The sequence below is a fragment of the Elephantulus edwardii genome, unplaced genomic scaffold (assembly GCF_000299155.1).
Source record: "Elephantulus edwardii isolate Elephantulus edwardi_28Jun2011 unplaced genomic scaffold, EleEdw1.0 scaffold00135, whole genome shotgun sequence".
Taxonomy (NCBI): domain Eukaryota; kingdom Metazoa; phylum Chordata; class Mammalia; order Macroscelidea; family Macroscelididae; genus Elephantulus; species Elephantulus edwardii.
The window spans coordinates 820,741-831,037 of NW_006399885.1; positions in this window are offsets into that span (position 1 = coordinate 820,741).

Consider the following 10,297-nt stretch of genomic DNA (forward strand, 5'->3'; position numbering starts at 1 on the left):
CCTGTGTGCATCATGTGAATAATTTCTCATAATTCCCCATATTTCTCGATCCATTCAACTGTGGTTGGACATTTGGGCTGTTTCCATGTTCCTGCAATGGTGAATAATGCTGCCATGAACACTGGTGTACAAGTCTCTGTGCTTCAGTTCTCATTCTCTTGGGGGATAATTCTATCCGTGGAATAGCTGGGTCATATGGAATTTCTATGTTCAGCTTTTTTTTCTCTTTTCCTCCTTTTTAAAAAAATTTATTTTATTAATTTTAATGAACATTTACAGAGATTTTGGATTTCCATTTATTCATTGTTGCACTTTTCTCCCTGCCCAGCCCTCCCCCCACCCAGTTCACTCCTCTCTTTGAAAAGCAAAAGAAAGATTCTTTCATTGGTATACAATCCCACTGCCCCGAGTACACTCCACTATGCAACCTTCATTCTGGACTCTTGTGATAACCATAATACCCTATCATATATCCCTTTTAAAGTATTCTCTCCCTCATCTGTTTCAATGCAGTATGCATAATTTATCCAGTTTTTCTCAGTCTTACCTCAAGCGTGATGTCAGTCCCATTCTACAACAGTGGCATCATGCAGTATTTGTCCTTTTGTGACTGAGATATTTGACTCAGCATAATGTCCTCCAGGGTCACCCATTTTGAATAATATTGCACGAGCTCCTCGTTTTTCAATGCAGCATAGTAGTCCATTGTGTGAATATAACACAGCCTCTCTATCCATTCGTTTGTTGATGGGCACTTAGGTTGTTTCCAACTCCTTGCTATTGTGAAAAAAGCTGCGATAAACATGGGTGTGCATATATCTGCTTGGATGTCAGTTATGGTTTCTTTGGGGTATATTCCCAGTAGTGGAATTGCTGGGTCAAATGGTATCTCTATTTGCAACTTTTTGAGAAAGTGCCATACCGCCTTCCACAGTGTTTGCACCATTTTACACTCCCTCCAACAGTGAATAAGGGTGCCAGTCTCGCCACAACCTTGCCAGCATTTGTTGCTTGCTGTTCTGTTAAATTTTGCTATACTGTCTGGGGTGAGATGGTATCTCATAGTTGTTTTAATTTGCATCTCTCTTAGAACTAGGGATTTTGAACATTTCTTCATGGGCTTGTTAGCCATCTGAATGTCTTCTTCGGTGAAGTGTTGTGTTCAGCTTTTCGAGGAAGGACTAAACTGCCTTCCAGAGTGATTGAATCATTTTACAATTCAACCAACAATGTACCTATCTTGCCACATCTTCTCCAACATTTATTACTTGCTGTCCTGTTAGACTTTGCCAACACTAATGGGGTGAGATGGTATGTCACTGTGGTTTTGATTTGTATCTCTCTTATTGCCAGTGATTTGGAGCATTTCTTCATGTGTCTGTTGGTCATCCAAATTTCTTTCTCCATGAAAATTCTTTCCATGTCTTTTGCCCATTTTGTAATTGGGTTATCAGTCTTTTTCTTGCGGAGGTCCTGTTGTTGTTGTTGTTTTGTGCCATCAAGTAGCCTGTGACTCATAGGGACCCTATGTACAACAGCCCTAAACCCTGCTCTGTCTATCCTGTGCAACTCGTATTGACTCTGACACACCCACCTCATTACCCCAGTCATTGAATCAACTCATCTCATTGAGGGTCTTCCTCTCCTGTGCTGTCCCTCCACCCTCCCAAGCATGACGTCCCCCTGCAAGGACTGGTCCCTCCTTGCAACATGCCCAAAGTATGTCAGATCAAGCTTCAGAATCCTTGTCTCACCCTCTCTAGGACAAACTTCTGTAGGATTCTGTGAACCTTTGATATGAGACCCTTGTCTGAAATGGTATTTTTGCCAAATGTTTTTTCCCAGTCAATAGGTTTTCTTTTCACTCTCTTGGAAAATGTTTTTGATGCACACAAGGGCATCTTGACGCACCTTTAAAAGGCCCCATTCATCAGTTTTATTCTCTCCAGATTACGCATTTCCGGCTGTATTTGGTAGTCTCTTTATACTGTAGACTAGGACATCTAAGCTTGATCCAAGTTTGTCTCTGGTGAACTTTATGGGTTTGGGCTTTACTCCCAGTTCTCTGATACATCTTGAGTTGATTTTTGTGTATGGTGTGATATGTGGTCCTGTTTCCACTTTCTGCATGTAGCAGTCTAGTTTTGCCAGCACCATTTTTTGAAGAGGTTGTAATTTCCTCATTTGATAGGTTTTATTTCCTGGTCAAATATCAGTGGACCACAGAGAGTTGGGTCTATTTCTGGGTTCTTAATTCTGTTCTAATTTCTCTGTGCCTGTCATTTTATCAGTGCCATGCTCTTGGCCTCCACAGTCAACCCTCTTGGCTCCAGCAGCCAGGAAATTAAAAGACGTATTGCGATGGGAAAGTCTGCTCTTAGGAACCTCTCCAGGGTACTGAATAGCAATGGTGTCACTCTGGAGACTAAACTGCATCTGATACAGGCCATTGTCTTTGCAATCATATGCGTGAGAGAGTCGGACAATGACTAGGGAGGATAGAAGGAGAATTGATGCCTTTGAACTGTGGTGCTGGAGAAGAGTATTGAGTGTACTACAGACTGCTAAGAAAACAAACAGATTCATCGTGGAGAGGGTTAAACCAGGCTGCTCCTTGGAGGCAAGGATTCTGGGGCTCCATCTGACATACTTTGGACATGTTATGAGGAGAGACCGGTCCTTGGAGAAGGACATCATGCTTGGGAGGGTGGAGGGACAGCACAGGAGGGGAAGGCCCTCTATGAGGTGGATTGATTCAGTGACTGGGATAATCGGGATGGGAGTGTCAGAGACAGTGCGATTGGCACATGGGGTCGCTATGAGTCGCAAGTGACTCGAAGGCACATAACAATAACAACAACAACCACCGCTGTGTAGTAGGTTTTGGGTCATAAGGGTTTTTTGCCTTCTCTTCACATCCATCCTTCTCACAGGCACTCGAGGCCAGCCTTTGGGCGGTGGGGGGTGTGGGGAGGTGGGAGGGAGTGGGCATATGGGTGGGAAGTGGAGATGCGGGGGAGTGGGAGGTTGGGGGTTGGACCACGGCCCTCCCCAGACCCACTGGAAGGAGGCCTGAGGCAGGCTCAAAGCAGCACTGTGCCTCCTGAGAGGCCTTGCCACTCCCGCCTCCAGCGTGCTCGCCGCGCTCCTGCGCCCCGCCGGAGGCGAGCAAGGCCCCTTGTCTGCCCGCCCCCACACGAACACGGACTGGAAGGAGAGCAGCGGGGCGCGGGCCTCGGGGCCTCGGCTGGCCATGCAGTGCCCCCACTCCCACCCCACTCCCCGGGTCCAGCGTGGAGTTGGGGTGGGGAAGCGCTGGCGCGAGGCCTGGTACACGGAGGACGAGGATACCGGCTCCCGCCACTGTCTCACACAGCCACAAAGCCTCACAGCGGGGACACTGGCGAACTCAGGGACGGAGAGGCACCCCCTCCACGTGAGGGGACCAAACACGGCTCACAATTTTCCCGTGATGGGAGGGAGGTGGGAACTTTATGGGACCAGTCAACTCCTCTTCTTGACTAGCAGATTCCAGCTCATATTTCAGTGTCAGCTCATGAGTCACTTCCTTAGGCCCTTTCTGAGGTGGCGGAGAGTTGAACCCAGAGGTAGCGCCCCTGTGGCGGTCCGAATCCAGAAAGCTGAGCAGTTCATTCCCATGCGATGCGAAGCCTCCGAAATCCTGCTGGAGGGTCACGTGTGAGTAGATGGCAGTGACTTTGGTTTGGTTTTGTTTGTGACCAGAGGAAAGTCACCCTAGTGGAGCAGTGTGTTTGTTACCTGTAGCTCTGCTAACAGGCGGATCAGCAGTTCAAATCTACCAGTTCAGTGCAAGAAAAATGGGAAATCGCCTCCCTTAAGGACTCAGCCTCGGAAGCCCTGATGGATGTCAGAATAGATGCAGTAGGCAGCAGGTTTTAGATCAGAAGAGGGCCCCTTTATGTGTGCGAATACTTCCCTTTCCCCTTGTAGCCTCTGGATTAGCAGCGCCGCTCCTTAATTTACCACTGACTCTCCACGGCCCCAAGGAGGATGAGGCACTAATATTGTAGGAAGTTTGTGATCACTTGTTCACGTACAGAATAGCACAGAACAGATGCTCGGTAATCCGTTTCCTTTTTGTTCTTAGCAGCACTAGGTCTTCTTTTGCAAGTATTGTATCTGAGAGGTCAAAAGGCTTTTAGTGTGGAAATAAGAATAGGTGTTGCAGGGAGCTCTGGTGGCCTAGTAGCAAGAAGTTACGCTGCAACCTGAAGGCTCGCGGTTCGAATTCACCAAATTCTCCGCTGGAGACAGAGGGGCACTCTCCTCCTTTGCCAGTCGGATCTGATTCGATGGTACACAACAGGAAAAGCAAACAAAACAAAAAGGCCCACCAGAAAAAATCCCAACAACCCACCAGAATAGGCGTGGAAAAGAGGACTGGGGGGGGGGGAGGTAATTGTGCAACAATGAATGTATATTTTTAAAACAGGAAGGGGAAAAATATGCAACAGTGAATAAATGAAAATCCATCTTTTCTGTAAGCTTTCATTAAAATCACAATTAAAATAAAAAAATATTTAAAAATACATGTTGGTAACTTACTGTCTCAAATTTGTGAGAACACTCGTTTTTGAAACCACTGTTTTTTGGTAGGAAACAGAAAAGGAATTCTGGTGTTGCAGTCAGTCACCTCAGCCTGCATGAAGGTTAATGGTCACCAGTGACCTCCAAGCTGGCAAATCTCATCCAACACATCGTTCTCATCCTTCTCAGCAGCATGTACTCATCAGCTGCTGTCTCGTTTGGCTCAGCTGCTGGGATGGGATATTTTTTTGTTGTGCACCTACCTTCTCAGTCACCTTTGCTCTTTGTGGTAAGAGGATCCCATGGATCCTAGCATTCTCCCACACTGAATTATGGCCGACTGTCACAAGACCATTAAAATATGGTGAAAAATGATACTATGTGACTTTTTAAATTTTTTTTTACAGCATATTCTTCCCATTTAATTTTTCTCATTCATTCATTGTGGCACATTTTCCTCCCTGCCCACTCCTCCCCCCACTTCGCTTTTCTCTTTGAAAAGAAAAAAAAAATTCATTGTTATACAATCCCCACCCGACCCTATCCCCCATCCACAGTCCACTTTACTATGCATTTCTCTTTCTGGAATCTTGTCATGAAAATAATACCAAATCATATATTCCTTTTAAACAGTTCTCTCCCTCATCTGTTTCAATGCAGTATATATTACTTATCCCCTCCTTTCTTATGTTCCCCCCAATCCTGACATCAGTTCCGTTTTACAACAGTGGCACTATGCAGTATTTGTCCTTTTATGACAGATATTTCACACAGCATAATGTCCTCCAGGATCACCCATTTTGTATAATATTTCATGAGTTCCTTGTTTTTCAGTGCAGCATAGTCTTCTATTGTGTGAATACCCCACAGCTTCTCTATCCATTCATTTGTTGATGGACACTTGGATTGTTTCCAACTACTCTGTGATTTCTAAGGGTAGATTTTTTTTAAAAATCATATAATAGCTTCTTCTAGGAGAATTCAGCTTCCTTGTTGTGAGGATGCTAACCAGCCCCATGAAGATATTCACTTGGAGAGGACCTGAGGCTTCCCATCAACAGTCAAAACTAACTTGAACATATGAGTGAGTTGCGAAGGAGGTGGATCCTCCAGTTCCAAGCCTTCACGTGCCTAGAGTCTCAACAGACTGCATTTTCATGAGAATGGAGCCAGAGCTCATAGCCAAGTCTTCGATGTCCAAATTTCTGACCCAGAGAAATTACCAGGTGCATCCAAGTTGCCTCTGACTTAATAGCAACCCCTATATTGTGTGGTTTAAAGTCAGAAAAGGTGTGTGTCACAGTTGTTTCCTTTAGCCTTACCTAGTCAATTTCAATTATTTGCTGAGCAAATAATTTGAGAAGGACAACCACCAAGAAAACAAATAGGTCTGCCTTGGAGAAGGTGAAACCAAGTTTCTCCTTGGAGGCCAGGAGAAGGACCTCATGCTCAGAAGGATAGACAGCAGGAGAGGAAGGCCCAGAATGAGATGGATTTATACAATAACTAGGACAATGGGGCTAAGTGTGTTGGAATCAGTGAGACTGTCTCAGGACAGGGCAGGCTTCAGAGCTATTGTGTATAGGGCCGCTGTGAGTCACAGATGATTCGAGGGCACATAACAACAACATATACAAAACAATGTGACATCAGGATTGGAAGACAGTTCAACAACCTCTGCTATATAGACGATACAATCTTGCTTCTAGAAAGTGGAGCTGAAGGTTTACAGCTGTCAGTATGGATTACATCTAAACATCAAGAAAACAAAAATCTTCACAAATGGGCCAAAAAGCAACATCATGATAGATGGAGAAAATACTGAAGTTGCCAAACATTCTCTTCTGCTTGGATCCACAGTCAATACCTAGGGAAGCTCTTAACAACAAATCAGAATATGGACTGCACTGAGCTAATCTGCTCTCCATCAACACAGGGTCTTCAGAGAGTTGGACAATGATTAAGGATGGCAGAAGAAGAATCAGTGCCTTCAGATTGTGGTGCTGGAGAAGAGTCTTGAACATACCATGGAATGCTAAGAAAACAAATAAGTCTGTCTTAGGGTGAAACCTGAAACCAAGTTTCTCTTTGGAGGCTGGGATTTTGAAGCTCCATCTCACATATTTTGGGCACGTGGTCAGGAGAGACCAATCCTTGGAGAAGAACTTCATGCTTGGAAGGGTGGAGTGACAGGGCAGGAGAAGAAGACCCCAGATCAGATGGATTGATAGATACAATGACTGGGGCAATGGGGGCTGGTGTATCAGAATTAGTGAGACTGGCTGAGGACAGGACAGGCTTCAGGGCTGCTGTACATAGGGGTCGCTTTGGGTCACAGGTGACTCCACTGCACATAACAACAACATACATCAACAATGACACTTTAAAGGTTAAGGTACACTTAACCCAGGTTATGGTTATGTATGTTATGGTTAGCATTTGACAGTTGGGCAATTAATAAGGAAAACTGAAGAAGAATTGATGCCTTTAAATTGTGATATTGGTGAAAAGTATCATGAATACACCTTGAATTGCCAAAAGGACAAACGGCATCATCTTGGAAGAAGTGCAACCAGAGTGCTCCTTAGAAGTAAAGATTGTGAAATTTGCCTCACATTCTTTAAGGCATGTTGTCAGGAGAGGCTAGACTTTGGAAGGAACCATCATACTTAGAAAGGTGTAGGGTCCCTTCAATGACATGGATTGACACAGTGACCACAACAACGGACTTAAACACACCAGAAATTGTGAGGATGGTTCAGGATCATGTAGAGTTTTGACCTGTTGTTAACAGGGTAGTTGTGAGTCACAGTTGATTTGACCACACCTAACAACAACAAGAACAACATATACAATAGAAAGAATTGCTGTCTGACCTCAATCTCTGTAATCTCATTGTGCTAGTGACTGGGTCCATCCATCTTGTTGAAGGTCTTCCTGTACCTTTCCAAGCATGATGTGCTCTTACAAGAATTGATCCTTTCTGATAACACACCCAAAATATGTGAGAGGAAGTCTCACCATCCTTGCTTCTGAGGAGCACTCTGGCTAAACTTGTTCCAAGAAAGATTTTGGAAGTTTTTTTGTCAGTCCTTGCTATATTCAGTATTTTCACCAACACAGTTCTTCTTTGGTCCTTCCACTGTCTAACTCTCACATGCATATAAAACAATTTAAAATGCCATGACCTGAGTCAGATTCAGTTTAATCTTTAAAGTGACATCCTTATTCTTTAGAACTGTATAGAGGTTCTTGGTAGCAGATTTACCCAATACAGTCCGTCTTTTGATTTCTTGATTGCTGCTTCTCTGGGTTTTGATTGTGAATCCAAGTAAAATTAAATCATTGCCAGCACAGAAGTTATGAGATGGTAGATGAATATGGCTGTCTGAAGCCACTGAATTTGATGGCTGAAGCCTTTTTTGCAGCACAGGATTGTTTCAACTAGTACATCATTCTACTACTGGTTCATCGTCTCGTCCTCTCCATGTTCGAAAGCCTCAGAGCTTCGCCTTCACAGTTATTCTCCATCTACTGCCTTTGTTTTAAATAACATTGACTCAGTGATGTTTCCCAAGTTTATCTCTTAGCTTCGCCTTCTCCCCTTAATTCTCCTGTTTCCAACTGCTTCTCACACATTTGATGTGTAAAAAGTGGGCAGCCAGCATGAAGATTGCCAAGTCTGCTCATTACAAACTTCATAAGAATGGCCCCCATCAGCAACATACATAAAGGCCTCCATGCTCCCACACCTACTCCTAACTCCAGCATCAACAGTACAGCTCTACTACTGCATCCAGAACCCACTGTGACTGCCACACAGATCTCACAGAACCATTCTCATGGTTATTAGGAAAATTAACAAGTTACAATTCAGGTGTGCAGCAGGATATAGTTGCTCAGTCAGGACAGCTCCTCAAGATGGTCACAGGCCCTTCAGCATTCAACCAGCCTACATCAGTGTTACAAAGCTCTCTTATCAATTACAGGTCCTGCCAATTACAGGGTCTCCCCAAGTCCTTCAGCAAGCTTGGGTGAAGGCCCCTGGCTCTGGCTCTGTGAGTAAGCATTACCAACTCAGTTCTGTCTCATGCTGGTCTCTGATTCTCCACTGAAGCTCCTGCTGCTTTCATGTAGGTCTCAGCCTGACTGGCCAGGAATCTGTGACCTCAAAGGGTGCACACTGCTTTCTCTGCTGCTTCTTCCTTTCTGGTAGTGAAAATCCTACCTTCTCTGCTAAATCTGCTCATTTTAAACTTGCTAGGATAGAAGAAACTAACTGATCCCATAATGATTATTTCATACACACTGTTCCTATCAATTCATACACAGTATTCCAGATTCCTATCCAGTCATGTGGTGAAGATGGCTAGGAATGCCATTTATTTTGAACCATAAAATCATGATACTACAAGATGTCTCAGTATGACAAACCTCGCCCACTGGTTTGTTGTACTATTGTGACTTAAATGTTGCTGCGATGCTGGAAATGATATCACCAGAATGTCAAATGCCAACAGGACTAGCCATGGTGGGCAGCTTTCAGTGGAGCTTACAGACGAATACAGACTAAGAAGAAAGGCCTAGACCTACTTCTGAAAGTTAGCTAATGAAAACCCTATGGATTGCATCACATAGTGCTGGAAAATGAGTCACTGATAGGAAGACATCAGAACGTGTTACGACAGCAGTGAATTCAAACATAGCAATGGTCATGAAAACAGTGTGCAGAATCAGGAAATATTTCATTCTGTTTTACATGAATGAGTTATCCTGAGTTGGACCTGATTCCATAGCAACTAACAAGTATTTCAAACTAAACAAGGCCAAAATAGATTTGTATTTCCCTCCTCAAGTGCTCACCATTTCCTTTATCCAGTTGCTCAAGCCAAAAGACTTGGACTCATCCTTGACCACTCTCACATATCCCACCTTTCCATCAGCCAATCCCTCTAGCTGTGTTTTCAAGGACTATTCAGAATCTTTCCGTTTTCAGCATCTCCAGCGTAACTACCTTTGTCACACTTTCATTGTCCTTTGCCTGGGTAAGAGTTCCATAGACTTCCACGGTGGAATAAAATACAAATTCCTCAGGTGGAGTGACCATTGGCTCCTGTGCCCTCTCAATTTGCTCCAGCCTCAAATGCCTCCTGACTGTTCTTCACACATGCAACATATTTCTGCCTCAGTCTGGAATGCCCTCCTGAGATATGTGCAGCTTCTGTCCTCACTTCATTCTGGTCTTACTGCAGTGACTGTCTCACCCACCCACTTCTGTCATCTTATCATCACCTGACTTGGCACATTTGTCCATTGTCTGTTTCCCCCACCAGCATAGCAATTCCTTGAGAGAAGAAACTTGGCTTTTCTCACTCTTGTCCCTCCAGTGTCCAGAATATGAAATTAAAAAACCCTCAAATTCATTACTGTTGAATTGGAACTGACTAGTAGATGACCCTCCTGCAGACTGTTGAAGGTTACAAATCTTATGGGAAGAGGTTGCTCATCTTTCTACCATGAAACCACCGATGGATTGGAATTACCACAGAAGTGCCACTTTGAATTAGCAGTGCAATTCCCTATGGACTTCACCATCACAGTTTAAATAGCAGATTTGTCATAACTTTGCTCGTGGAAACTGAGGAGGACCTGAAGCATCTGCTGCAGAAAGTGAAGGACTTCACTCTTCAAGGTGGATTGAAGCTCAACATTAAGAAAATGAATGTTT